Consider the following 11,069-nt stretch of genomic DNA (forward strand, 5'->3'; position numbering starts at 1 on the left):
TGAATGTGTTAAATGATAATGGAATGAGGCGAAGACATGAAGTTTGCTGAAGATTATTCGATGTGTTTGTGACGCTCCCATAGCGGGGCAATGTTTCCTACTCACACGAAGTGAGCTTGTCGGATAGAAGTATTTTTTTATTTTGTTTTATTTATTTATTCATTTTGAGCAAGGAAAACCCATATTATTATGAAGAGTTACAGAGTAATTTCCAACGGTCTTGCCGGAGTGATAACATCGGTTCCCGTCAGATCATCGAAGTTAAGCGCTGTCGGGCTTGGCTAGCAGTTGGATGGGTTACCGTCTGGGCTGCCTAGTGCTGTTGGCAACCAGGCTGCACTCAGACATTGTGAGGCGAATTGAGGAGCTGCTTGATAGAAGTAGCGACACCGGTCACGATAACTTACAATGGTCTTGACGCCTAAGGCTGAGGATGACACTGCGGCCTGTGGGTACCAGTGGGTCTTCAAGACCTCTCCGGTCGGTGTTTTTTGTTTAGAGAATAACCCTCCGCATGTTATGATTTGGGCTGCAATGTCCAATAAGCACCTCACAGGGCCGTATTTGTTTGACGGTTCATACGTTGCAGGAATCATTTGCTCCAGTGCCCCAGGAACTGACCATTCTTGGTGAAAGATGGCTTCAAAAAGATGGAGGTCCGACCCCAGGCTATCGGTGTTTGAGAATTATTGGTAGACATCTTACCCCAGAGATGGATACGGAGAGGATCAGTGCATTTTCCAGCGGCAACTGAATGGCTTCCGAGGAGTACGGATCTGACATCGTGCGACAGTTCCCTGTGTGGAATTATGTCACGAAACGATTTTGATGCTTTACATTGCGGCTTGGTTCGACAATGGATGAAATGGAGCAAGCTGTTAGGGAGTCATTCAAGGAAATCGCACTGTCTGAATTTCGGAAAATTTCACACAGGACCTGCCATCACAGCATTTTGTGGCTCGACCATGGTAGTTCCCATAGTAACGTTATGGATAGTTGAACAAGACGGAACGTAAAGCATGAACGTTTGTCACACACTTGCTATGACATATTCGAGATACACATTATGAACAAAAAGAGGGGGGGGGGAGGGGTGGAACAGAACTTTCGGACCAGATCACAAATCATTTCCAGAGTAGCACGTACGCTATGCTCTAAAGCACACCAGGATGACGTGTGTTTGAAGAGCGGACAGCACATCGAACCAGAGTGTCGTCAGATGGCGACATCACGCACATCACAGATAGCAGCAGCCACTACACGACAGAGGACATTTCACCACTTGACACTGCCAGACCACAGAAGGATTTTATTAAAACCTCTAACCCGTCAGAGTAAATTACAGGAGAGTCTTACCCGGCACCCAGAGGCGGCGGCCAGAACACAGGTATCAGGAGCACACCGAGGGGTGGCAGCCGGCGCCGCGGTGTGTTATTGCAGTCGGTGCAGCGGTTTGCGAAATGTGGGCGCGGTCGCAGGCAGACGGCGGAGCGGCTGCCGCGTTAATAATTCAGCCCGGGAATTACACGACACAAAACAGGCGAGCAGGTGGCGCTGCCGGCGCTCCGGGCCAGAATTAAAGCAGCGGCGGCGGCAGCTCTGTCGGTCGAGCCAGGCGCCTTCCATGGTCCCCGTTGGCAGAAGACTGGATTAACGGCGGTCGCTGGCCACCTTGCCGCCAGTACCTGTTGCGAGTACCAGCGGGCTTGAAGCGTGTCGACAGACACCGGTCGCTACTCTCCTTGGTATGTTAACTGGAAAGTCAATCTTATGGCGTCGACTCGATTCCGAGTAGAAGTGAGACTGCCTCCTTATTTGTTTATCAGTCATTCAGGTACCACTACTGAAATCCGCAAATTTACAGATTGGTGACATATGGGGGATTATCTCATTTAAATAGCTATGATTTTTTTAACAACAAACGGGCGAAAATCGCATTTAAGACAAACAACAACTGGAGCAGAGCCGCGCGGGATTTGCCGAGCAGTCGAGGGCGCTGCAGTCATGGACAGTGCGGCTGGTCCCGGCAGAGGTTCGAGTCCTCCCTCGGGCATGGGTGTGTGTGTTTGTCCATAGGATAGATAATTTAGGTTAAGTAGTGTGTAGGCCTAAGCTTAGGGAGTGATGACCTTAGCAGTTAAGTCCCATAAGATTTCACAGACATTTTTTGAAACTGGAGCAGAAGCTGACGCATAACTGACACAGATGAGAAATGGATGGGGAAAGACAGAATGTATGAAACAAAGTGTCACAATTGTGAAATTAGTAAACTAGAAAAAATTATAAAGAATTTTTTTTCTTTTTCAGTCAGCAGTTTTCTCACTTATTTGAGGCTGCCCGTCACGAATCCCTCTCCTGTGCAGACCTTTCCATACGAGATTTATAATTTCACCGTACGTCCTAGATTATTTGCTGGATGTATTCCAGGCTCTGTCTTCCTATACAGTTTTTATCCTCTACAGGTCCCTCTAGCACCATGGAAGCTATTCACTGATATTAAGTTTCTCGCTGATATAATTTGTTCTACTTATATTTACTTTGGTCTTTCTTCGATTTATTCTCAATCCACACTCTCTACTCATTCCATTCAACACATCCTGTAACTATTCTTCACTTTCACTTAGAAAGGCAATGTCATCAACAAATCTTATCATTGATATCCTTCCACCATGAATTTTAATTCCACTCTTGAACATTTCTTTTATTTTCTTTCTTTCATTTCCATATCGGGCATCAAAGTACCAGTACTGAAATCGGCAGAAATGTAGGGCATTACATATGGGGAATAATCTCATATAAATTGTCGAGGTTTCTTTTAAACAACAAGTGAGTGAAAATTTCATCCAGGGTTCAGGAGGGACAACAAACTGGAGTAGTGGCTGACGCCTAAGCCTGGCACAGGGGAGAACTGAATGGTGAAATGAAGTACTTTGCGAAAACAGGAAGATAATTAAGTTTTAATGAGCATATGAATAAGTAAAATGGCTCATCGATGGTGGTGAAGCACCTTGAGACTGAACAGCTTTCGTTAGGTACTATCACAGCATGAGGGTTTTGCACCTTGAGGATAGGGGGTGGTTTGTTGTCAAATCTAGAGGAAATGGAGATTTTCTCCACTTTAAGAAAGGAATGCGGCATCGTGCTAAATGAAAGACAGAAATGTGGAAAGCGTATTTCTGGGCCCACTTTAGCGATATCCTCCCTGGGAAGCAGCAACCAACGTATCCGACTTAGCGGCGTTAGGTGCAATGTTTTTCTTTGTTTTGGTCATTGTATATGGATACACGCGTTGCAACAGAGTTGTAGTATGATTTTTTAGAGTTTACTTGAAGTTGGAGAACAATTTTTGTACTTTTTATAGTAGAGAGTGACATTGTTTGGGGCTGTGACGCACGCTTTTCAGGAAACTTCTCGTGAAATCGGCGGCCTTTAGTTTACAACTGAGCCTTGAAAGTGTAACACCCAAACATGAAGCGTTCTAGGAAGACTTTTATGTTTGACAAAGCACACTGGCTGCTGGGTGTCTACTTTTAGTAGTACCAAATGGCAAAGAAAATTTAAAGTATGTTACAGTGTAGGACGATATGAGTACTTTTATATGGTTGTTACTACGTAGAGTATTGCGATATATTCACTTGTTTTCTTCTTTAAACCACTTGATTACAGTATACCATAGTTCCCAAAACACGTTGCGGTTAAAATATCATCCGTTTGAAAAACAGGTGCGTAACATTCTCAGTATCGATTCATGACACAATCATACAATTGCTTCACAACAGATAATGACAACGGATAATTAAACTACCAAATAAACTGTCTTGTGAGTGGATTGTTCCTATCTGTGTGTAGAATCTGGAGATATGTCAGCAAAGTGCGGAGTGATCCACCCACACAAATCTGTATACTGAAAAGCCAGATAAATGAAAGAAGCATCGCACAATCACACAAACTCTTGAATCCAAGTTACAGCCGGGAATAATATACAGAAGAACGAAAAAGGAAATTTAGGATCTGTTACATGACAATTTGACTATAGGAAACGAGAAATCCCTATAGATGCCCCTTTGACGTTTACATTTGATAGTGGAAGCAAGTCTTGCGAAAAACCATGACCGATTAGAGTTGCTTTTCTACAAAAAAGATCAAGAAGGTAAAGTTGTGGAAGATGTATGAAATATGCAGAATAATTGTTTTATGTGTTTAGTCAAAGACGAATAATACACAGTGTTGTCCCTTGATAGACGTTTCAGACTTTCAGCTCTAATCAGCGCTGTAACAGAAGTTTACATTTTCTTATTCCAATGTGAAATGATGATATTCAATTTCTATGCACTGCAGTCCCTTTTTTTTTTTTAATTATAAAATATACTCCGGATAATTAAGGTTTTTGTAAACTTGAAGAAAACTTGTTCCAAGGTGCAACATTGTCGTGTACCTAGGAAAAAATATTCAACTGAATTTCAAAAACGTTGCAATCGAAATAAAAGTGTCAGTATTCCCTTCAATCGTTTATCTGTTACATTATTACTCTACTACACAAGAGTAATCAGTAAAATCAGATCATTCAAAACTATTATCATAAACAAGTCACATATTAAATACATTTTCAAATAGAAGCTAGTGAATACTAAACCCAGCTTCCATTACAGAAACACAGAAACATAGTACATTTACAAGTATTTTATGTTCCATGGTAACGAACTTTTTTTGTATAAGCTAGAAAATGGTGAACGCCGAGGGAGTATGGCTTGGATAGGAATATCTTATAAATAGTCCTAAACATGTATAGCATTTATTCATCATAAGTTTCTGTATCTGAAGATGTAAAAACATAGTAAATAGCTTTAATAAATCATACTGCAATGACGCGCAATTGCGAAACATTTCTAGCTACATCTGAAATGATGCAATATTAGAGACTTTACTAGTTTCATACATACATGACTTTATGTATATACTGAAAGGGCGAGAGAAATTTTTCGACTGAAATCGAACCCTAGTCTCCTGCTTACTAGACAGGTGCGTTGGTAACTAAGCCACCTTGGCGCAGCGGTTCACACACTGTGTATTATTCTTGTCGGCAACTTGGATACATGAGCTGTTAAGGTGATTGTGCCATAATTCTCGCACTTGTCGACTCTTATTATCTTAGGAATTGTGTGAATGAAGTTTTCCCGAAAGTAAGAAAGTATATCCCCAGACTCATAGAGCCTACACAAGAACCTGAATAATTGTTTAGTTGCCACTTCCCCCCCAGTGATCTTTGAAATTCTGATGGAATATTATCTCTCCCTTCTCCTGCATTCGATCTTAAGTCTTCTAAAATTCTTTTAAATTCTAATACTGGATCCCCTACCTCTTCTACATTGACTCCTGTTTCTTCTTCTATGACGTCATCAGACAAGTCTTCCCCCTCACAGAGGCCTTTACTGCACTCTTTCCACCCATCCTCTCCCTCTTCTACACTTAACTGTGGAATTCCCATTGCACATTTAATGTTACCACCCTTACTTTTAATTTCACAGATGGCTAGTATGATTTTTCTATAGGTTGAGCCAGTATTTCCTAGAAATATTTCTTTTTTAGATTTCCTCACTATTTTTGATACAGGCATTTCGCCTTTACTCTCCTGCACTGCCTGTTTATTTAGTTCCTAAATTATTTGTATTCCTGTAGAACTGAATTTGTGGGAACATTTTTATACTACCTTCCTTCATCGCTCAAGTGAAGTATTACTTTTGTTAACCATGGTTTCTTCGGTTTTCCTTTGTTTGTACCTATATTTTTCTTTGCAACTCGTGTGGTTTCCCTTTTTAGAGTTGTCCATTCCTCTTCAACTGAACGGCCTACTGAGCTATTCCTAATCGTAGTATCTATAGCCTCAGAGAACTGTACGCTAATTCATTCTTCATTCCTTAGTACTTCCACTTCCTCGAGCACAGATTTTACCTGACTAGTGTTTCGAACTTAAGCCTACAGTTCATCGCTACTAAATTGCGAGCTGAATCTATATTTGGTCTTGGGTATGCTTTACAATCCAGTATCTGATTGCGGAATCTCGGTCTGACTATGATATAGTCTGAAATCTTCCCCTACCTCCCAGCCTTTTCCAAATATAACGCTTCTTCCTGTGATTATTGAACAGAGTATTCGCTTATATTAGCTAAAATTTATTGCAAAACTCAATTAGCCTTTCTCATCTCTCAATCCTAGTACCAAGCCCATATTCTCCCGTAAGCTTTTTTCTACTGCTTCACCTAAACCGCATTCCCGTCCCCCATGACTACTCGATTTTCATTTCCCTGTACATAATAAATAACCCGTTCAATATCCTCATATACTTTATCTCATCATCTTCGGCTTGAGACAACGCCATGTTTCCCTCAACTATTGCTGCTGGTGCCGCTTTGCTGTCGATTCTGATGAGAACGAACCTATCACTGAACTGTTCACCGTAACTCAGTCTCTGTCCTATCTTCCCATTCATAACGAATCATACTCCATTTGTTCTATTTTCTGCTGCTGATAACATAACCCTATATTCATCCAACGAGAAATCTTTGTCTTCTTTCCATTTTACTTCACTGAGTCCCACTATGTCTAGGTTGTGCCTTGTACCTGAGCCATTCCCTCTTCACATTTCCTATCTCCCCTTCCATCTTCAAACTTCTGACATTACATGGCCCGACTCGTAGGACGTTATCCTTTCGTTGCCTAATCGATCATTTTCTAATGGTCACCTCCCTAATGGTCCTTAGGTTGTTAGGTTTAAGTAGTTCTAAGTCCCCTTCCAGAGATCCGAATGGGGGATTAGTCCGAAATGTTTTGCCAATGTAGAGATCATCATGACACTTTCTCAATTACAGGCCGCATGGCTTGTGGGTACACGCTATGTGTCTCTTAAGGAGTGGTTTACATTGCCTTCGGCGTCCTTATGCCATTAATCATTGCTGATTCTTCCGCCTTTAGGGTCAGTTTCCTACCCCAAGGGCAAGAGAGTGCTCTGGACCTCTGTCCGCTCCTCTACCCTCTGTGGCGAGGCCGTTGGCTAACTGAATGAGTGTTTTTATGATGGAAATCTTCAGCCGCCATTGCTGATGATTTTTATTCAAAATTTAAGCGGTGGCGCTATTGGAACCTGGGGTGGAGGTCTTCTGACTACTAATCAACTACGCAATGCCTAGACCACACGATCCCATTAAAGACGCCCTTCAAGGCACCCCATCGGACGTTTTCGTTCCTTGCTGAGCTAATGTGTGTCTGCAATATTTTCCTCGGCCAGCCATAAGAAAATCATGTGATATAAACGCTGATCGTCGTCGTTCCTACTTCTCTCGCACAGACATGAAAAGAAGGAATGGAATGTAGCTTAGATGGAGGTGAAACGTCCTTCCTCCTTGTGATACATAGATGGTGGCGTTGGGTGAAATTATGGTAAAATTTGGTGCCAATGTGACATCATTAATCCACCTTACTTATAAATGAACTTCTGAGCTCTGGTCTTTCATTCGCATATATCGACACCCTACTGTTTGAAGCGTTGGCAAGACAGCAGGTGACGAAGAATCGTGCCGCACTTTCGGAGCATTAGAGAGCCAAATTTCGAACATCAGCGTCGCAATGGGAGTCATTGGCTCTGAGCACTATGGGACTCAACTGCTGAGGTCATTAGTCCCCTAGAACTTAGAACTAGTTAAACCTAACTAACCTAAGTACATCACAAACATCCATGCCCGAGGCAGGATTCGAACCTGCGACCGTAGCGGTCTTGCGGTTCCAGACTGCAGCGCCTTTAACCGCACGGCCACTTCGGCCGGCCGCAATGGGAGTCATTCATCGATATTCGAAAAGTGATTCTTTAATTGTGTTGTGCTGTGTAGTTTCCTTTGTGTCTACTTTTCTGTGATTAGCTATCGTAACAATCGTGTTTAGTCTTCAGAGTTTGAGTGGTGCAAATTAACGGGAGTTCTTACTGCAGTGCGAGGTACACGCTGCCATATCTACGCCGTTCGGTGAAGACCACGCGTCTACTACACGTGCAGGCTCGCTGGGTATCGTGTGGCGAAGGCTGCCCACGGATGGTCAGCTGTGGCAGTGGATGCGCCGCGGCGGCAGATCCATTAGCTGAATCAAACGGGCATCCGACAGCGCCGGGCTAAATCCCTCTCTGGAAGCCACCCGCGGCTCCCACCATTACTAAATTAAACAAAGGCCGCCCCGGTCGGGGCAACGAGGGATCGCTGTCGAGCTGTCGAGCATGGCGTTTAGTCTGCCCTAACAAAGACAGGTCAAGGCGAAGAGTGTCCGATACACTACCTACACGTTGTCCTGTTCATGATGGTCAGTTCTGGGCCATTAATGTATGCATTGTAGAAAAACAACGTGTCTTCAGCTGCCGGTGTAACACAAGATTTTCGATCTGACGTCACTTCGCCGGCCTGAGAGTCGAGTTTATGGCTGATTTCTGCAAGTTGGGCCTTTCTATGTACATACAAAGCTAAGATGACTAAATTTCAGAGACTTCTTCCAAAAAAAGTCAAACGTGATCAGCGGGAATAAGTTTCGGACCTCCGGGATGGTTTTCAAAAGCTCTTACCAGCAGAACACTATTACAGCCAATATTGTTAAACGCAAGTATTTACAAGTACAGGTTGCAACTATAACATTTTTAGATTTAGTGGAAGCTACGGACAGCGTTTACAGCCGCTCACTGGCGACAGTGGTAAAATGTGGGGAGAAAGAGTTTATTTTCAAGTTTTCCAGAAACCAGACAGTAGTTCTAAGAGTTAAACAACATGGAAGGAAAGCAATAGTACATCCTATCCCAAAATTTACTCAGTCTCTACACTGAGCAAGCAGTACAGCATACCGTGCGGAAACTAGGAAACGGAACTAAAGTTACGGAAGAAGAAATTGAAACATCGAGATTTGCTGGTAACATTGTATTTCTGTTACAGGTGGTCAAGGACTTGGAAGAGCACTTGACGGAATGGATAGTCGCCTGAAAAGACGTAATAAGATTAACATATAAAATCTAAAACTATAGTAATGGATCAAAATCAAATTAAATCAGTCGACAGTGAGGGAATTATATTAGACAGTAACGTACCAAAAATACTAGATGGCTCTTTTTTTGTTACAGCAGCAAAAGAATTTATGATGGCAGAAGTAAAGAAGCTATAACATGAAGCCTGGCAATAGCAAGAAAAGCTATGCTGACATAAATTTCTTAACATCCATTTTCTCCTGAGGATAAATGGCGTGTGGCCTTGGACGGAGATGAGGTGTGGATAATAATTCAGTCAAGAAGAGAATCGAAGCTTTCTTAATGTAGTGCCCCAGAAGAGTATAAAGATTAGTTACTACTAAAACGAATTAGGAGAAAAGAAATTTGTAGCTCAGCCTAACTAAATGAGGGAATCGGTTGATTGAATACATTCTGAGTCATCAACAGAGAGTCAGATTGGTAACGGAACGAGTGTGTGGGGTAATATTTTTAGAGGGAATCAAATGCTCGGCTATACTACGCAGTTTTTCTCCTTTTAAATTCATTCAAAAAAAAAGTTAAAAAAAAGACGCACCGCGAAGGAGTTACCCGGATTGTCTACGGGCGTCGAAGTGGCGTCAAATCGATGGTAGGAAAACAAACGTGTGGTGTAAAGGACAGCCTGATTTCATAAACTGTGCGCTGTAAGCACATCAGAATGAACTTAACGTAAAATTGTGTTTTAACGATTGCTACTTATACAGTGCAAAAATATTTTTGTGATTTTGGTAGGTTTGCAGAGATAGAGATGGCTTTTTAGTCCTGTCGAAACTAGTAATCCACGGTAACAAGGCAACAAAAAACTTCCACACAGAACTCTCTTTACACTGGACAAATTCCGAAATATGCCTCAGATGACACTACCTCATAACAAAAAGAGAGTAGGACATTAAAAAAATATATCGGTATCTTCATGGCAAGACAGTCACATAACTGTTCATGGCAAGACAGTCATAGAACTGCGATAGATCAAGAAGTGCCCCAAGTGTTCAGGTTAGCTGTCGGCTACGTACTTCCTGTCGATGGTTGACGGAATGACGGGTGTGCATTCTACTTATGTTTACATTTGTTCTCTGTCAGCGTCAGCCCGTGGATACGTTCTATTACCCCGAGTACCTGCACTAAGCGCTGGGAGCGTCAACGTCAGTGTTGTATTTGCAATTAATAACGTTGTGTTTTAGTGAATATTACACTGTGATACATTTTTGAATAGGTCATTAGCAGAGCAAATGAGTCACCCGAATAAAAAATACAGGGTGCCATTTAAAAAAGTCATACTTCTGTTCATATCTTCGTAAAAAACAAAGCTACAACGAAGGCAGTCATGCTGACGTCCCCCCGACGGCTAAAGAGATTTTTCTTGAAATGTCTCGTAATATGCGCATGGACAAACAGTTATTAGCCAATACAAAAGTAGTTCAAGATAGAATGAAGCCCATGTAGGTGATTTATTTGAGTTTTATGGGCGGCCGAGGTGGCCGAGCGGTAGCTCAACGTGTTCGGTCAGAGGAGTAGCTGCCCTCTGTAATAAAAAAAACTGAGTTAATGGATCAACAACGAACTTCAACGGATGTTTTACGACGTCCGCTCCGAGCAGATGCAACAAACAAAAGCGAACAAAATGAGATTTTAAAAAAAAGCTGTTCTAGGCGCTACAGTATGGAACCGCGCAACCGCTACGGTCGCAGGTTCGAATCCTGCCTCGGGCATGGATGTGTGTGATGTCCTTAGGTTGTTAGGTTTAAGTAGTTCTAAGTTCTAGGGTACATGACCTCAGATGTTAAGTCCCATAGTGCTCAGAGCCATTTTTTGAGTTTTATTTATTTCCATGTATAATGATACCTAAGCGTAAATCATAAATAATTTGCATTACTTATGAGCTGTACGATGGTGACATAGTTATCCCAATGTGGAGAAACAGGCTTCGCAGACCGTAGTCTAGAACATTGTGATTTAAAGTAAGACTTTAGCATTTTTTATGAGAGGGATGGGTTATCATCATATTTGTAGTAAGTGTAACACT

The 11,069-nt window shown here is 42.2% G+C and overlaps 1 pseudogene; it reads left to right on the forward strand.

Annotated features, from left to right (window-relative positions):
* The first annotated feature begins 210 nt into the window (after positions 1 to 210).
* Positions 211 to 328, forward strand: LOC126191793 (5S ribosomal RNA; annotated as a pseudogene).
* The last annotated feature ends 10,741 nt before the right edge of the window (positions 329 to 11,069 follow it).

This window comes from Schistocerca nitens, chromosome 6 (genome assembly GCF_023898315.1).
Source record: "Schistocerca nitens isolate TAMUIC-IGC-003100 chromosome 6, iqSchNite1.1, whole genome shotgun sequence".
Taxonomy (NCBI): Eukaryota; Metazoa; Arthropoda; class Insecta; order Orthoptera; family Acrididae; genus Schistocerca; species Schistocerca nitens.